The sequence below is a fragment of the Schistocerca piceifrons genome, chromosome 3, assembly GCF_021461385.2.
Source record: "Schistocerca piceifrons isolate TAMUIC-IGC-003096 chromosome 3, iqSchPice1.1, whole genome shotgun sequence".
Lineage (NCBI taxonomy): Eukaryota > Metazoa > Arthropoda > Insecta > Orthoptera > Acrididae > Schistocerca > Schistocerca piceifrons.
Genome location: NC_060140.1, coordinates 332,074,674 through 332,094,500, shown reverse-complemented (window position 1 = coordinate 332,094,500; position 19,827 = coordinate 332,074,674). Strand labels below are relative to the sequence as shown.

The 19,827-nt window shown below is 41.4% G+C and overlaps 1 protein-coding gene across 1 annotated transcript in view; it reads right to left on the bottom strand.

Moving 5' to 3' along the window:
* LOC124788632 (fatty acid synthase-like) overlaps nucleotides 1–19,335 on the bottom strand; it is a 507,799-nt gene extending 488,464 nt beyond the window's left edge. Inside the window, exon 1 of the mRNA XM_047255903.1 lies at nucleotides 19,283–19,335. The gene's annotated coding sequence lies outside the window, so the exon portion shown is untranslated. The remainder of the gene's footprint in view (nucleotides 1–19,282) is intronic.
* Nucleotides 19,336–19,827: the final 492 nt, after the last annotated feature.

Sequence of the window (19,827 nt, the reverse complement as noted above, 5' to 3'; positions counted from 1 at the left end):
AACTTTTTCCATAAACAATCAACATTGTCAGTGTTGGAACAGAAATTTTCGTTTTGATCTGTTAGGTAGTCTGAAATCTGCCTTCTATTACTCTTGCTAAACAGATAAAAATTCCTCCCTTTTTTTATATTCCTATTAACTTCCATATTCAGGGATGCTGCAACGGCCTTGCGATCACTGATTCCCTGTTCTGCACTTACACAGTCGAAAAGTTCGGGTCTGTTTGTTATCAGTAGGTCCAAGATGTTATCTCCACGGGTCGGTTCTCTGTTTAATTGCTCGAGGTAATTTTCGGATAGTGCACTCAGTATAATGTCACTCGATGCTCTGTCCCTACCACCCGTCCTAAACATTTGAGTGTCCCAGTCTATATCTGGTAAATTGAAATCTCCACCTAAGACTATAACATGCTGAGAAAATTTATGTGAAATGTATTCCAAATTTTCTCTCAGTTGTTCTGCCACTAATGCTGCTGAGTCGGGAGGTCGGTAAAAGGAGCCAACTATTAACCTAGCTCGGTTGTTGAGTGTAACCTCCACTCATAATAATTCACAGGAACTATCCACTTCTACTTCACTACAGGATAAACTACTACTAACAGCGACAAACACGCCACCACCAGTTGCATGCAATCTATCCTTTCTAAACACCGTCTGTGCCTTTGTAAAAATTTCGGCAGAATTTATCTCTGGCTTCAGCCAGCTTTCTGTACCGATAACGATTTCAGCTCGGTGCTTTCTATCAGCGCTTGAAGTTCCGGTACTTTACCAATGCAGCTTCGACAGTTTACAATTACAATACCGATTGCTGCTTGGCCCCCGCGTGTCCTGACTTTGCCCCGCACCCTTTGAGGCTGCTGCCCTTTCTGCACTTGCCCGAGGCCATCTAACCTAAAAAAACCGCCCAGTCCACGTCACACAACCCCTGCTACCCGTGAAGCCGCTTCCTGCGTGTAGTGGACTCCTGACCTATCCAGCGGAACCCGAAACCCCACCACCCTATGGCGCAAGTCGAGGAATATGCAGCCCACACGGTCTCAGAACCGTCTCAGCCTCTGATTCAGACCCTCCACTCGGCTCTGTACCAAAGGTCCGCAGTCAGTCCTGTCGACGATGCTGCAGATGGTGAGCTCTGCTTTCATCCCGCTAGCGAGACTGGTAGTCTTCACCAAATCAGATAGCCGCCGGAAGCCAGAGAGGATTTCCTCCGATCCATAGCGACACACATCATTGGTGCTGACATGAGCGACCACCTGCAGATGGGTGCACCCTGTACCCTTCATGGCATCCGGAAGGACTCTTTCCACATCTGGAATGACTCCCCCCGGTATGCACACGGAGTGCACATTGGTTTTCTCCCCCTCTCTTGCTGCCATATCCCTAAGGGGCCCCATTACGCCCCTGACGTTGGAGCTCCCAACTACCAGTAAGCCCACCCTCTGCGACCGCCTGGATCTTGCAGACTGAGGGGCAACCTCTGGAACAGGACAAGCAGCCATGTCCGGCCGAAGATCAGTATCAGCCTGAGACAGAGCCTGAAGCCGGTTCGTCAGACAAACTGGAGAGGCCTTCCGTTCAGCCCTCCAGAATGTCTTTCGCCCCCTGCCATACCTCGAGACGACCTCCCACTCTACGACAGGTGAGGGATCAGCCTCAATGTGGGCAGTATCCCAGGCAGCCACAGTCGTAGTCCGATCGGGGGATGCGTGGGACGAGCTGGTCGTCCCCAACAAACCCCCATCCGGACCCCCACAGTGATGCCCATTGACAACAGCCTCAAGCTGTGTGGCCGAAGCCAACACTGCCTGAAGCTGGGAGCAAAGGGATGCCAGCTCAGCCTGCAACCGAACTCAGCAGTTGCAGTCCCTATCCATGCTAAAAACTGTTGTGCAAAGAACGTCTGAACTAATCTACAGAGAGCACAAACAATTCGACACAAAATTTAAACGGTTATTAAAATACAAGATTGCCTAGTAAATGCAGTAATGCTGCTACTTGCGCACTGCTGACACACTGCTCGGCGGCGGAAAGAGACTACGCGATTTTACACTATTCAGGTACTAAAACGCGATGCTACAACTCTCAAATACTACAATAAGCCCGAAATTTATGAATTAAACAACGCAAATACCAAAAACACGCAAAGAAATTAAGAATTAAACTATGTAACAAATAAGTGAGCTAAGAGTATACGACTTGCTGCTGCAGCTGCTTATCAAACGGCGGCAGGGAGCACTGAGGCGGGACGTAGGGACCAGCCCGGTATTCGCCTAGAGGGATGTGGAAAACCGCCTAAAAACCACATCCAGGCTGGCTGGCACACCGGCCCCAGCCGGGCGGATTCGATCCGGGGCCGGCGCGCCTACCCAAGTCCCGGAAGCAGCGCGTTAGCATGCTCGGCTAACCTGGCAAGTGTTTGTATATCATACATATATTCTAAAAATCGGGCACGTCACCTTTATGTCATTCTCAAACGACTTACACTAAGAGTCGTCAGAGGCATTTTCTCTTGTGTTTCGGCAGATATCTGCTATTTCGTGTTTGCAATGTGTAGCTGGACTCGGCTGAAGTAAACACCATGCATCGTGCCATTCATGCGATTCCCATTGTCGACGTAAAGCGTCGATTTGTTTCTCGTTACATACAATATGATTTTAAAGGAGAATTTTACGTGTTTATTCAATGAAGCGGTCCCAACATTAGTCTAGTACTATATTTGTTTTATCGGCAAGTACTACCAGGAGCAGTAAAGCACGATGAATAACCAGGCCTACTCCAGCAGCGACTGAGCAGCGCTTCTTGCATGGCGGTAGCAGTCAGCGCGGGCCAGGCCGGAGCTGTCGTGGCTGGATTACTGGTTATTCCTTGTGCATTACTGACCTGTTAATACATATCGATGAAATAAATGTAGCCCTGGACTAATTTTAGACCGCTCCATCGAATGGGCTCGTAAATTTTATAATTTTATTTGTAATGGGCACAAACCGCGACTTTCGTTGACACCGGGCGTCGCTTGAAAGAGTAATATTTGTTTGGGCTGACTCCAACTACACATAGCAAAAGCGAAATTGCAGTGTATCATAAACAAAGCGCCTGACGTCTCTTAGGCAAAACACCCGGTTTAATGGGCAGTCAAATGAGAAAGAGAAAGATGGAAAAAAAGTAAACTGTTTATTATTTTAAAAGTAATCGCCGTCACTGCTAACATATTTATCTCACTGTGAGAGAAGATGGTCGATGCCTTCGTGGAAAAATGTTTTTCGATCGCCTACGGAACCATGATTGTATCGAGGGGGTGCAGCTGCTCCTACTAAGCAAATCGACCGCCGCGAAGATCTTCCTTCAAGACTCCAAAATATGAGAACCGCATGGGGGGAGATCGAGACTGTAGAAAGGAAGTGTAATGGTTTCCGAGCAAAAAATACTAGAAACTACCTTGGCAAAGTGTGTTCGGGCATTTTGTCGGCAGGTTGTTTCGACTACGTTGCAGGAGTTTAGAAGTTTCGCTGGGAAACACTTACACATCTTCCTTACAGTCCCGATGTCTTCCCATATTTTTGGCCGCACTGTTGGCAAACGCAGCATACAGCGCACGCACAGGAGAGCCGCTTTGCGATTTTCGGCACAGGGAGTTTGAATATGGCGCCATCTATCTGCAAATCATGCGCATGCGCATGCGCAATTTCCACGCCTTCGCATTCTTCTCGAGCGTGTTTTAGAAATGGGGCGTCGACGTGCGGATACTGTCAGTCGTACCTAGCCACCAGCCAAGTTGAACCACTTGAAGATTTCGGACAGTTGCTTCGAGGAAATATTGTGGAATTTGCACAACGTGATCCGGTGGTAAACCCGTGAAGACTATTTACAACACATCCGCCGGGAAAGCTTGAAGAGTCACAATACCGATGTAGACTGGGACATTGATGAGTACGAAATAATTGCCGCATCAGTCACAAATTAGGATTCTGTCGTAATAGAAGAATAGATGCCGGTAGAGTCTCAACAAACCGCCGAGACGGTACCCTGTTCGGCTTACTAATTTTCGTAATTTTTTGAAGAGGTCACTCTAAACCAAACGAAGCAACTTAATGCAAACGTTGAACTTATGGCATCTGAATTACATGCTAAAGTAACTGCACAGTTAAGTTTAGATTCTATGTCGACCGGAGTGGTCGAGCGGTTCTAGGCGCTACAGTCTGGAACCGCGCGACCGCTACGGTCGCAGGTTCGAATCCTGCCTCGGGCATGGATGTGTGTGATGTCCTTAGGTTAGTTAGGCTTAAGTAGTTCTAAGTTCTAGGGGAATGATGACCTCAGAAGTTAAGTCCCATAGTGATGAGAGCCATTTGAACCATTTATGTCGACCACGCGACTCTGGTAGTGTGAATTATGGGGAATGTTTTGTGCGTTGCCAGGGAAACATAGTTTTTTCGATAGTGAATAGCAAAGCGTGAAACCGTTGTAGTTCCGAGTGCATGGTTAAATCTAATTACTCGATTATGTAGTGTGGAAAGTTGTTTCAAATATTGTTGAGGCTTCGGATTGCTTCCAAATGAGGACAGCAGGAATTATGTAGGATGTCATAAACACAACTCCATGAAACTTCGCAAGAAAGGTGCCGATGCTGATTTTTCTTTCCAATTGTAGCAGTACAAGAGAACATCTACAAGAAAGAACAAATTGTTTGATAATTCCAAGTTATCCATCGAGAAGAGCATTATATTGGTTTCTTGTTGGATAAAGGACTAAACGCTACAACCGACTGCTTCTGGGTTGTCCATGAACACTGCGTGTGTTTACTACGATTTCTACCGAGAAGTCTTGTTACGTTATAGTCACGAAGGAAAGTGTCCCAATCGGTGGACAAAATAAGGTTGTCGAAATCGAGGGATCACATACAGCTACTAGGAAATACCAAACGGGACGGTCGTTGAAAATTAAGTTGAACATACGCGTGTTTTGGTGTTTGGCAGCACTGAATGAGAATGTCGCAACTGCTTTATAGTTTAAGTTCATTCAAGGGGGAAGAAAACTTTGTCGCTCTGAAGCACTTTATATTGCCAGGCATGAAACCGATAGCAGACGGCTTTAAGTCACACAACACCTCAAAGAAAGAAGGATTTCAGCATGAATTTGTGAATCATTCTGTTGGATTTGTGTTATCGGTCGGTCCATCTATCCACATACAGAACATCAATAGCTTGTGGAAATCTGTCAAATCGTCGATAAAAAGAGCGTGTGTGTGTTTGAGGTTTACGGGCGCTAAACAGCGTGGTTATCAGCGCCCATCGATAAAAAGAGAGGGACATCCAGAAGACAGGGACGAACTCTACCTCTTCAAATATCTATATGCCCAAAACTTGTGGTTGCGTGGAAAAATTGACCCTCCTGATACTCTCCTGGTTATTTCTGACTGATATACCAGTACCTCACCAGATTATAGGAATCGCTTTTGAATTTAGTTATCCATTTGAGTCTAACCACATTAAAGGTATATTCTCATCAGGATGTAAAGAAATATGTATACACTGACAAATATGGCTGTTATTCTCAAAAACAATTTTATTTGTTTAGCATATGTGTATCTTTATGTTTACATGTGTCCTATTACTAAGATGAAACAGAGACTGATGTTGAAAGAAAGTAATTTCCATTAGTACGTAGTAAAACGTAAGTGGTTTACCAAGTCAGAACTTCAAAGAATTTTTTCTGTGTACAGCACTTCCTTGGTGTAATTTAAAGCTATTCGACGAATTCATGTAAAGGAATACTTTACTAAGAATAAATACTAACGTCATGATATTCGTTTAGAGTAACATACAGATGACTGATGTCATGAACTACGCTCTTTTGTAAATTTGTGTAAATAGTAGCAATAAGTCAGTTTTCATATTGGTAAATTTATAAGACCTTATTAGATTAAGAAGTATTAAAGTGGGTCATGATACAAAGAATTAGTTCGGTTTTAAACAAGGCAGGTTTGTGCCTGGTGCTGTTTTCACTTTCTGCGTAATGTTTCCTCTTCCGTGATTAGTCTGAATACACCTGACGATTTTCACTAGTCACGAAGAAAGCAGTGATTTCCTTAGATTTAGTATGGATTACGAAACATTATATAGACACTCACGTACATGCATGCAAAGCGAGACCTCATGATCATACGACACGGTCACAGGGGAGGCTAGCATCGCGAAAGGAAGAAACCTTGTAAATCGAGAAAGGAAGAAACCTCATAAATAAAAGAACTGAGCAACTATTACGCAAAATACATCACTTTAAACAATATAAAATACAAGCTGTGGTATAAGGTAAAATGTTGTCTACGGAAGACACCCACAATAATAAAAAACAGTGACTACAGAACAGAGCGAAGCGAATGTGTGTTATCTATAACAATTGGCGAGTGATAATGCGAAATCTCGCGATGTGAAGTGTCAAAAAAACATGAAGCCAGAGCACTGAAATGGGTGGCAAATCTAGTGTGAAATGTGGAAATCACAGTTCAGTTCACTTACGTATCTGCATTGATGGTACGACTGCGAAGGTGTAAGACGGACATGAAGCGCAGACGAACTGTGTCTCCTACATATAACTGTATTGCCTGCCGCGTGCAGTTGCTTTTGAATCAGACTGTGCCAGCGGTATGTGGCAATACTCAACTCTTACTCGTGATTGTTGCCGCGCTATGCCCAAAGCGCGGCGATTTATAAATTCGGAGCCTCATGAAAATCTGTATCATTTAGGCTCAAGAAAGACAATTCCTTATTGCGCAAATAGGCAGTAATCGATACAGAGGAAACATATTATGTGAGCAACAACGACAAATTAAGAGGCAGTGCCAATAAACAGTTGTGATGTATAATATTATATATCTGTGTATGTATTGTGAATGAACTAATGAAGTTTCCTCTAGGTCCAACATGACAAAAAACCGAATATTCTCTAGTAATGACACAAATGTTTCATGTCAGTCCGTGTTTTGTGAGCTGCTTGGCCTGCTGTAGGAGAACATAATGTATCCTGAGACCTGATGTCACCTGACAACACCCCGACCTGCACACAACGATACTGGACCACAACCCACACTACCTTTGACCGGGAGCCTGCTCGTCCCACCAACATCAATTACCAGAACGCCAACACTCAACCAGCAACAACACAAACCATTATATCAATGTCATTGTGTATGCACTCACTGATTTGAATGCAAAAAAACGGAAAGCAATATTAAAATAACGTATGTGATGTTTTCTTTAACTGGACTCTAATTCCAGTCTATAACTGAGTAAAAAAGGACTCTCGTGTATCATAACATAAGAAAATCCAAAAACGTTTCAAAATATTTGTAGAAATATAAAGAAAATCATCAATACTGTTGGAAATACCTGTGTTTGTATATACTAGCGAATAACTGACCAGCAAAAGAGCTGATATTTTTGTTGAAACTTAAATATATCCATGTATTAAAAAGTTGTATTGCAAGTAGCATTCATATAGAATAAAGCTAAAGATCTGAAGCTTTTCCTGCAATTTTTGTTCAGTTTCGTGTGGGACCGCTCTCGGATGCGAAGGTAACGAAACGATCTGAGCACAAGTTAAGTTTCAGACTTCAGCCAAAAAAACGACAATCCCGCAATTATTACACATAAATTTATAATGAAATATTAAAGTAACTGTAATACCGAGATAACTAAAAGCGTTGAACATTTCGGAGTTAACAATGGTGAAATAACCTTTGAGAATCTGAAGAACAAATTAGTTTTACCCATGTAAAGGAGCTGTAGAGAAATGTCGCTATGGTTGAATTTTGTGAATGAGACAAGTAAGCACGTCTATTCACAAAATTCAAGCAGGCAATCTAGTATCGTTTTTTATTTATTATGTGCGTATGGACCCTGTCGGAACACGCATTACATTTTTGATTCGCCTTTCTAATAGCCCATATAGCTTTCATTCTTTCACTATATGCTTTCTTCCTTTCTGCTGACCACTTGGTCCCTGATCTTTTGGGACTTCATTCTCTGGCTTTACTACCCATCTATTTAACTTGTGGCGGTAAAGTTTCCTGTATAGTATGTCCGATGTTCCTATCTGTGACTTTTCCATGTCATATTTGACTTCTTCTATCCATGGAATGTTCTTCAGTTTTGCAGTGTATGTCAAAATCTTGCGAGTTAGCCTTCAAAATCTTGCCAGTTAGCCTTGAAGATGGGAGTCTATGAATGTGTCCATAGAATTTCGACCTTCGTTTCCTGATATCTGCGGCAAGGTTGGACAGTATTCAGTTGCTTTGCGCGATTTGATTCTGTACCCCTCTTCTGTTTTATCTGGTCCCAGCATTTTCCTCATGATCTTTCTTTCCTCCTTCAAGATGTTCTCCAGATCGCCTTTTCTATTAAGTACCAATGTTTCACTCGCATACAACACTTCAGGTTTAATCACTGTATTATAATGTTTGATCTTTGTGTGAATGGACATGCATTTCTTGTTGTAGATTTCACGCGTTCTCCCGTATACTCGTTTGAGCTTTTGTAACCGAACTTTCTGTGGTTCCTTTTCCAACCCTGTTGGTTCTAAGATCTCACCGAGATATTTGTGGAACTCGTTTGATCTGCCCATATTTTGTGTTCAGTTACTGAATGTCGGATTTAGTGCAAATGAACTTGGTCTTCTCTTTTTTCATACACAACATATATATTTTGTAATTAAATATCATACGATAGTAGTCAATGTTATACTGATCGACTTTAGTGTTGTTACCAGTGCTGTTTTTCTGGGGGAATGCTGAGGGATGCGTACCCCTAAACTTTTTCGTTGACAAAGTAATATTTTTAAGATGTTCAGAACTTGGAAGAGTGCCAAAGATTTATTTCACGGACGTAAATTTTTTATTTCACTTTTTCGTGTTGGTAATTGCAATACGAACGATACCATGCAGTTTTTGGTGGGAAAACCGATGTCATTGACTGTTCCAAGCATTTCTAAGCTGCGGGAACCGTTTTCGACGACTGTATCGCTGGCAGCCAGTTTGACAAGCATGTAGTGCCTTCGCCCGCTAATAGTGGGCGATGGTAGTACTAAACGGGTATGCGTACGCTCAAATCGCATGTTTCATTTGAGGTGATGTAAAGTGAAGTGTTGGATACCACTTTCTCTTGTATGTTTCTCGGTATCGCCTGCATCATATGAGCTGTATAGTCAACTGAAGAGTCCGATACCATTTTATTTATTTATTTATTTATTTATTCTTGTAATTCGACATGTTGATGACGTCATGGCTAAAAGCAGACGGGTTGTATCCCATGCTTCTGTTATAACTAATTTTCGCTGCATTATATACCATGTCGGAGTACCCTCAAACTTTTTTTTAGAAAAAAAGCGCTGGTTGTTACTATCTTTAAATTTTTTTTAATATGATGTCTTAGTCGACACTGGAACAAAGCTACCTGCGTACGTTTCTTTTCCGTTTCGCATAAACACGGAATTCACAAAATCTGAGCAGGAGAGTGTATGCATGAGGCTACCTATACAGCATGTTAAAAAAAAGAAAAAAAAGTCAAATACTTTGAGAGGTGGCAGTACTCACCGAAACAAGAAAAATAAGTCCAATAAACATGGGTCCGAAAATGCATACTTTCCGAGATAAACACATGTTTATACAAGCGGCTGTGCGACACTTGGTTGCGGATATTAGCATAGTCGTAGCACTAGATCTCCGTCATACGTGTCGCCACGGTATTATGATTTCTTACTCACTCAATCTACGAAACGGTTCAAATGGCTCTGAGCACTATGGGACTTAACATCTGAGGTCATTAGTGGCTGGCTCTGAGCACTATGGGACTTAAGAGCTGTGGTCATCAGTCCCCTAGAACTTAGAACATCTTAAACCTAACTAACCTAAGGACATCACACACATCCATGCCCGAGGCAGGATTCGAACCTGCGACCGTAGCAGTCGCGCGGTTCCGGACTGTGCGCCTAGAACCGCGAGACCACCGCGGCCGGCGTCATTAGTCTCCTGGAACTTAAGAGCTACTTAAACCTAACTAACCTAAGGACATCATACACATCCATGTCCGAGGCAGGATTCGAACCTGCGACCGTAGCAGTCGTGCGGTTCCGGACTGAAGCGCCTAGAACCGCTCGGTCACAACGGCCCGCCTCTATCTACGATTAGGATTCTGTAATCAGTTGTGTGGTTCGAGTCGTGTTGTAGGCTACGTTAGTTTTCGTTGTGTTTGTGTGCCTTATTGTACAGTACTGTCAACCCTCATTATGTATCATGGTGTTTTACCTTCTTATAAACGCGGGTTCACTTATGTGTTTACTGTTATTGCGCTGTTTATATGTACAAATGGTGTAGTACATTTATATTTTCTCTCTCCACCACTTGTTAGCAATCGAAGCCTACTTATCGACAAGTGAAAAGGTGGATATGATACTTGGCTATGGTATAGCAAATGGACGTAGCTTGCGAGTGCGCGCCCTCTACACTGAAAAATATCCATAGTGCAGAGTGTTCCGATAAGCTGTTTGGCAGACTTTTACGGCGTCTGAGGGACGCAGGTAGACTTCCCGGAAGACGCGTTGGACGACCCCCACAGTCCACACGCCTGACATGGAGGAGCGTGTACTACGTTTGGAGGAAGAAACTGCTGGGAACAGAGTGCGACGATTAACAGCAGCAGAAGGTGTGTCTCACTATCGGCGGTTCTCTCAATGAGTGTTGCAAATCCACTGCTCACATCGAAAATTTTACTTGTTGACGAGGCAGGATTCACAAGAGATGGTGTCGTGAATTTCCATAACCATCATGCATGGGCAGATGTAAATCCCCAAGTAATTCAGGAAATAGGATATCAACACCGATTCTCAATCAACGTATAGGCAGTCATTCTTGGTGAAAGATTAATAGGGCCATACTTGCTACCGCAAAGGCTAACTGGGGCGCATTACCTGGACTTTCTCAATAATGTATTGCCTACCTTGCTGGGAGCTGTGCCATTGCTGCAACGAATACAAATGTGGTCCATGCATGATGGCGCACCAGCACACTTTCGTCACAATGCGAGCGAACATTTCACGCAGACATTTCAGGACCGCTGGGTTAGTTGGGGAAGGGGGAAGGGGGTGAGGTGGGGGGCACAATTTGACCTGCTCGTTCCCCAGACCTCAATCCCATAGACTTTTGATTATGGTGACACTTGAAGGAATTAGTCTACGCCACGCCAATCAACGATGTGGGAACACTACAGCGTCACGTCTTCAATGTCTTTTCTGGACCCAAGTTTATTGGACTTATTTTTCTTGTTTCGGTGAGTACTACCACCTCTCAAAGTATTCGACACATTTTTAAACTCCCTGTATATGCATGCAGTATGGAACGGAACAGAGCGAAACCTCATATCACATCCCTAGGACCAAACGCTGAAGAAGCGTAACGAGTATTTGACGGCTTTATTTATAGATTTTTCGAGAGCGTATGATAATGTCATGATACAAGAGCTAATTAAAAAACAGGAATTCTCCATGTTCCGGATGAAATTTTACGGAATACGTATGGTTTCCTTAGCTGTTGTAGAGTATACTACAACGACACACAGCTTTCCACAGGGTATAGCCCTAATTGTACGCCCTGTACGTCGCCAATCTAGAGACTGTATTTAGTCCCAGCACCAAAGCTCTTCAGCACGTGGACGACGTTTGTAGATACACCCGCCCATTCACAATGTTTTTGAGTGACAAAGTTCATGGCTAAACGATGCACATGAGATGCCTGTCAAATGGGAGTGGGCAGTGGACTTACTCTATCGCCAGCAATGTCCATATGGTGAAAAATGCGTAATCACTTATCAACATAAATACATCATGATCTCATACAGTTGCATGCTATGCTACTTGGAGTCTACTTTGAGAACTAACGTGAAATTATTGTACTGAGTACCTAACAAACAAGGTTAAAATAGTATGAATATATTAATAACAACTGCTTAGGTCTGGTGGGGAGCGGAGCCGACTATACTTTTGATTCTATATAAGATCTTGACCCGCTTTGTCTTCGACTAAGGAAGCATCGTATTCGGCAGCGCTCCAAAATCTACTTCACAGAAATTAGACGTTCTCCATTATAGGGTGTTCTGCTTAATCCTTGGAAGCAAGAAATCAACTCCCATCGACGGACTGTTTGTGGATACTTCCGAAATACCACTAAAAATAGAAAGACAGATGTTGTTAGCTACATTTCCTTTGAGTCGATCGATATCCGACCATAACTCGATAAAGGCAATGACTAAATACTGGAGACTAACACAACCGTCTCACAAGAAAAGCACAAACCGTACTCCTTTGCTACTAAGAAGCTACGATAAATGGCGAAATCGCTGACCAGTATTTCTGTAGGCCACGAAGTACCTTGCTTTCAGTATCAGGTTGACATCTCTATTACAGCTTCAGTATCATACTTTTCGCACGACATAAGAAACGGGAAGAACATCGGTTCCCAACTAGAGCAGGTTATTTAACTATACTGTCCACAGTACCCTTGTACATACACAAATAGCTTTAAAACAGAAGACAGAATATGACACGCCTTCTTCTGCAGCTCTAATGGCATCTATCATATTATCGCATTTTCGCCTGAAACTTCCATCTACACACCAGAACTACTGGCCATATGTGAGATCATCTATTATGGAATACAGATACAGACACACATCGGCTCCCAAAGACTTCTGTAGAAATTGTAAAATCCAAAATTCGATAAGCAGATTGAAGGATAGGGTATTTCGGATGTATTGGAGACTATTATGTAAGTAAGGAAAAATGACGTAGACATCTATTTTATGTGAATAAAGGGACCTTCTGGAATTTTACATTACGTAATAGTCGACCTCCTAACAAAACGGACAGTTCGGACTAGCAACAACCCCTCTTCACATACGATCAGAAAGCTTCTTACCATGACTAGAATGGTGAATGGTGTGTATCTCATCGACACATGGGTAGAAACCAAGCGACCATACAACTGGACATCTCGACCGTGATGCTACTACGCGAAGCTAAGTAAACGTCATGTGATGTCCGTCCCTCGTATGAGACTGGTTCATGGATGTTACCCTGTACATTAACAGCGAATAACAATTCTAATTTTTGGAATTCGTGATCAGGGTCAAACTGACATAGACGATATGAACCATATAATAGTGATACACGGACAGGAAACTAGTTGCTAAGGGTTTTCCACTAGCTACAAGTATTACCTCCTTACTCTACAGATTCGATGTAAATAGGTGCAATCTGATAGCGAAATACTTAAAAGTACCTGATTACATAGATTTAAGCTTTGTAATGAAACCATTGTAACTTTGCATACTTTTTCTTTAAAACTGGAAATTTGTATATGTAGACTCGAACTAAGTTGATTAAGGTACTACACATCAAACATTTGTATGAATAGAATCGTGTCTAATATAATTTCCTCAGTATATTGTCGTTTCCATAACGCAACACTTATTCTGTGGTTAACTTAATTCCCCGTCTGTGCTTGGCAGAAGATGATGATAAAATTAAATAGAAACACTTCCTAATATTGTGCAAAGTTATTTGGTCACGAACTGGATTGCGGCTTCTTAGGCCATCTCCAGGTGGCAACTGGATGTCGCTAACACAAACACAATGAAGTGCGACTTACACGAATATTACTTACACAGAAGATACAAAAATGATGACATGTAGTGTTTGCATAGGAAAGAATTACAGCTCTTCGTAACATGAAACAGGTACATTACCAAACATGAAACATAAAGAATTTTATGTGGAGATACGTTTAACAATGATGAAAAATAAAGTTGAATTTGCCATTTCAATCTGTTATTGGGAACTAAAACTTAATTCTGCAGCGGGGAAAAAGAAACTGAATTTGGACATTTAATACATTCTGTGTCATGTTTGTTGATTTCCAGCAGGGTCATCTTCATGCGTAGTTTTACGTTCTGTTAAGAAAAGAGGATGTCCTACACTCTGCTAAAAAAGCCGAAAGTTAATCCTACTAGAAATCGGCAAGAGTATGACACAGAATGCGAGCTTAGTAATAAATGACCGAACTCGATTTATTTTTTTTCGCTTTGTTAAATTTAAGTTTTAGGGGCAAATAATAGATTAAAACCGTAAATTCAACTTTATTTTTCATAAGTTGCTAAATGTCTCTCCACATCAAAAACTTTCATTTCCTTTTTTAGTTAATGTATCTATTTCTCTGCAACAAAAAATGTAATGCTTACATATTAAACACTATACGCAACTTCATTTTTGTGCCATTTGTATCTTCTGTTTAAATAATATCTGTGTAAGCTGCACGTCATTTTATCTTTGTCTGAGGATGGCCTAAGAAACCGAAAGCCTGTTCGTGATCGTAAGAAGTTTTTCCTGTTTATTAATATTATTCAGTCAGTTTACCCTAACCGTAGTTGGAAAGGACATTTTTTTCACATTTCTGGATTTTTATCTCATTATAAAATTTGCAGTTTTCCGAATAAAATGATGTATATATCACTTAAAAACTCACGTGGGAAGGATTTTATTTTATTTTTTTAAATATAATCTACACCGGTTGAAAACGTTAAAATTTTTACATGCATCTAATAAAATCGATAATTTTTTATGTAGAAGACTGTGGATTGCTGTGTTATAAAGGTTAAATTACGTGTTTGTATTGGTAGCACTGTCAAAAACAGTATCGTATCGTTTCATAGTATAAACTAGTGATGGGCTAAACTGCGATTTTCCGATATCAGTGATTTCTGTGAATGCTACTTTTCAGTATCTGTTATTCTTAACTGTGATTTGTCGCAGTTAAGAGTCGCAGTTAAGGAACCTAGGTCGTGTATCCCTCCGCCACTGCTATTTCTGCGATTTCTGCTACTTCCGCGATTTCTGCAACTTCTGCTACTTCTGCGACTTCTGTGATTTCTGTTACTTCTGCGACTTCTGCGATTTCTGCGACTACTGCTACTTCTGCGATTTCTGTGACTCCTGCGATTTCTGCGACTTACCACCGTATGAAAAAGTTACATCTGTCCACACAGAAAATTGCATCTCAACAAACCTGTCATTGGTAAGTATGTTTTACGTTTGTTTCTCCGTTGGCTTTAATTTTGTATTGAAGAAACAACTGTGAAAATATTAATAGTGTAATTAATATGTAAGTAGCCATACAGTAGCGTAATAGTTCGTGTTTATAAAATGAATTCTACCATATTGTTATGTTCACAGGTACGCGAACTACATTTTAGTCACTCAGTAAAGTGATAACTCAAAATATCTTTGTCAACAGATCTAGAGAAATTGCCACTGCGTCTTTAGACCGTTTTCGTCAGACGAGAGGTTAGTTTCTAAGTGTTTCGATGGACTTAATTACTTCAGTGAGATCGTACTTGCAAATGTGAAATATACCCCATTGAGTGACTTTCATTAGAGCAAATTTTAGCAATCTACTCTGTCAATTATATTACTTGTAATTAGTGACAGCAAACATTGTTTAATAATCCTTGTGATTTTGCAGACACAGTTCTGACTCTGATTACTGGTTGTTGTACGTATCTATCCACATCAAGGCTGTTGAGAGAGACTCGTGAAGATTCAAGACAGCTCTTAGAAGATTTTGCTGTTTAAAAGTGACATAATTGTGAAATAAGTGTGCAGATGAGTGATTAAACTGTGTTTTATTGAAGTTGTTGTGCGATTTTAAAGGAACAATAAATGTTAAATACAGTGAGTGAATAATGAAAATCTCATTTTCCACATGTTTAAGCCGTCCTATACACGTAATTTTCCGCCACTTATTTACTGGTAAACACTAGTTGGAGAGTGACATGCCGCCCCCTCCCCGTCTCCACAATCATGGTGTGACACTGACCTGTAACATATCCCAAAGTCTACAATATGCATTTTGAGGCTGTTGATATGAAAGTGGGAAGTACAGATCTTCCATTTAAATCAGGAATATGTTAAGTGCATCACTTGAAAGTAACACAGGAAAAGCTTACTTATGTAGGTGGTAGTAGTGCCGGCAAAAAGTTCTTGTGTGTGAAGTTGCCATGTAGAACACCAGGTGAAAACTTTTATCCCGAGTCTTGAACTGTGTCGGAACAAAAGTGAGGCATTCATATGACCCAATAATACTGTTTTCATTTCACTACACTTATACAGATGTCTGAGTTCCTCTGTGTTAACATTGCAAAGTCCTGTAGGCATGTGGAGTATTAAGCAAAACTGTCATATTGGAAGCAGAATCAAACACATTTGTTACGTTACTTGATATTTTCGGGAGAAAAAGGCAATGTTGCTTCTTATTAATATAATACTTTCAGAGTCACAGCTGTGTTTGACCAACCATAACTGATGCTGAATGTGCATGTCGTCATATAATGCGAAGGGCTTATTTCAATAGTGGTACAAGTCCATTACCTCCACTTTTCTGTCTATAATGATTCTGAAATTAATGATCCAAACAAACATAAATAAAGGTTCATCTCTAGCAAGAAGCCATATGCTTGAATATTTCTGGTATCTCAACTGCAGATTTTTCAGCGCTCATTTAACTTTACGACTCTGTATCTCAAAATGAACAAAAATGGACTTGTACCACTAATGAAATAGTCCTTCATATGCACACACAGCACACCGATCTCGTGCGGCACAAGGCTCTCATAACGAAGTACGTACGTCGGTCAACAGATGGCACTAGGAAAAGAATGTTAACTGCGCTTTTTAGTTGCTACTTGCGACTCTTTGTTGCGATTTGCCTCAGAAATCGCAGTTTCTCTGTAGCGAATAGCGTAGTATGAACTTTGCTCAACAGATGGCACTGCTAACTGCGCTTTTTAGTTGCTACTTGCGACTCTTAGTTGCGACTTGTCACGGAAATCGCAGTTGGATTCGATAGCGCACCGCAGAGATGGACGTAGTACGAACTTTGGCCAACAGATGGCACTGTTAACTGCGCTTTTTAGTTGCTACTTGCGACTCTTAGTCGCGACTTGTCAAGGAAATCGCAGTTGGACTCGACTGCGAATCGCAGAGACGAGCGTAGTACAAACTTTGGCCAACAGATGCCACTGTTAACCGCGCTTTTTAGTTGCTACTTGCGACTCTTACAAGGGAACCTCCCCATCGCACCACCTCAGATTTAGTTGTAAGTTGGCACAGTGGATAGGCCTTGAAAAACTGTAAACAGATCAATTGAGAAAACAGGAAGAAGTTGTGTGGAACTTTGAAAAAATAAACAACATATACAAACTGAGTAGTTCATGGACACTGGGACCGCCAGAGCGCCGTCGTCTCGTGGTAACGTGAGCAACTGCGGAACGAAAGGTCCTTGGTTCAAATCTTCCATCGAGTGAAAAGTTTAACTTTTTATTTTCAGTTTATGTGACAAACTCTTATGTTTTCATCACTTTTTTGGGAGTGATTATCACATCCACAAGAAAACCTAAATCGGACAAGGTAGAAGAATCTTTTTACCCCTTCGCCAAGTGTACAAGTTAGGTGGGTCGACAACATATTCCTGTCATGTGACGCACATGTCGTCACCAGTGTCGTATAGAATATATCAGATGTGTTTTCCTGTGGAGGAATCGGTTGACCTATGACCTTGCGATCAAATGTTTTCGGTTCCCATTGGAGAGGCACGTCCTTTCGTCTACTAATCGCACGGTTTTGCGATGCGGTCGCAAAACACAGACACTAAACTTATTACAGTGAACAAAGACGTCAATGAACGAACGGACAGATAATAACTATACAAAAATAAAATTTGCACTCAAGGGAAGACTTGAACAAAGGTCCTCTCGTGTATCAGCTGGTCACGCTACCACGGGACCAGGACACTCCTGAGCTCACTTTGTCCATGATGTTGCCTTTCCGACCCATGGACTACTCAGTTTGTATATTTTGCTAATTTTTTCACAGTTCCACACAACTTCTTCCTGTTTTCTCAATTGATCTGTGTTCAGTTTATCAAGGCCTATCCACTGTGCCAACTTATAACTAAATCTGAGGGGGATGCGATGTGGAGGTTCCCTGTTAGTTGCGACTTGTCACTGAAATCGCAGAAAGCAGTGCTAAATTCGACCAATAGATGGCTCACGTCTTTGAATGTGAAATACTACTTGCGACTGCTAACTGTGACTGAAATCGCAGTTAGATTCTGTAAAGTTGTTATTGTGATATCTGCGACTTCTCAGTCACTGTGATTTCTAACAGATACGCGATTTCCTGCCCACCACTAGTATAAACACGCGTTGTATGTCGAAGTGCTAACGTTTTTCCGAGAAAAAGTGACGAATAGGTTGGTAAATCTCTCAAAAAGTAAAGTATTACGCCAAAACGGAATGTTTTTAAGAAACGTGGGTTTAATGATAGTAGATTTTCGAATAGAGAGAAACATTGCGACTGTAAACTGATGAAAAACTAGTACACACCTTTTCCTCGTGGACCTGATTCGTGGTGCAATTACTGCAATGCCCAGTACTCAAACTGTTCATACAGCCATAAACATTACATCCCAGCAGCAGTCACGAATATCATAAAACCTATTTACAGAGACCTGGCAAATTCTGAATTACTGAAGAAGTGTCTGAAAAGTCAGACTCAAAATCCCAGTGAGTCGTTCAATAATCTTATATGGACTCGCTTAAAAAAACTTGTTTTTGTTGGAATGAAGACATTAAAGTGGGGGGTCGGTGATGCTGTTATTGCTGTTAATGATGGCAACATTGGTAGGGTGATAGTGCTACAGCATATGGGAATTAATCCTGGAGCAAACTGCATCAGAGAACTTGAGAGTATTCAAATTTTCAGGGAGTAATAACATACATATCCTGAGTCTACTGAGCTAAAAGAATAACATAATATTATCTATAGTCAAAATTATTTAGGATAACGTACAAAAACGTACACAAAATTTTAACCATGCAATTAAAAAAATTGTGTTTCCGAAAGCAGTGGCAGAAATGCAATTATTGTAGTTCAGTAGACTCGGATCATACAGTTTAACACCCGGTAAAAGTTTCTTGTCAAGGGCTACAGTGGTTCCTGAAATACAGGGAAGCCAGGCCACTAAATTTAACATTATCGGGATAGGGCGTTCAAACTCCCTTTAAGTCAAACATTTACATTGGCTCTGTACAGTTATAATTATTGCTGGCCTTAAGGTCGGTGTTGAAAAGACAAAGTAAAGAAATAAACAAATAAAAACAAGAGTAGCGTAGTCGCTGACTTACCTCTGCGGCAAAACTGAGTTCCTTCTCGCAGTGTACCCAGCTGCTCTCATAGAGCGCTCTCCCGCCTCTGGGTGGAGCGCCCGGCCGCTGCCGCTGACTTTATAACCTGTCGAAAATTACCCACGCTGTCGTTAACAATAACGGGAACTGCGCCGTCGTCGGCGTGGTTCCCACAATCAGCTGTCGTCCACCCGAAACGTCCCAAACTAAGACGCGTTTTCGTAAATACACATATTGTTTACCTTCAGGATCGAAGGCTTATAAAAGTAAAATAAAAGTAATGGCCAGTTCTAAAGTATTTTTTGCGTTCAGTCGATCCTGCGAGCTTGACCTAGTACTCGTCAGTTGTTGCAAGGTAGTCAGTAAGAATAATTTATTTCGAATCACAGAAAAAGATATCTATGCCCGCAGGTCGGATCTGTGCAAAAAAATTTTCGTGAAATTATCAGAAAGTCATAACAAGTGTTTCGTATTAATATGTAACTTAATTATCAATATTTTCAATACAATGTTTACAAAGAGCAGTTACAGTTCGGATAAATCAC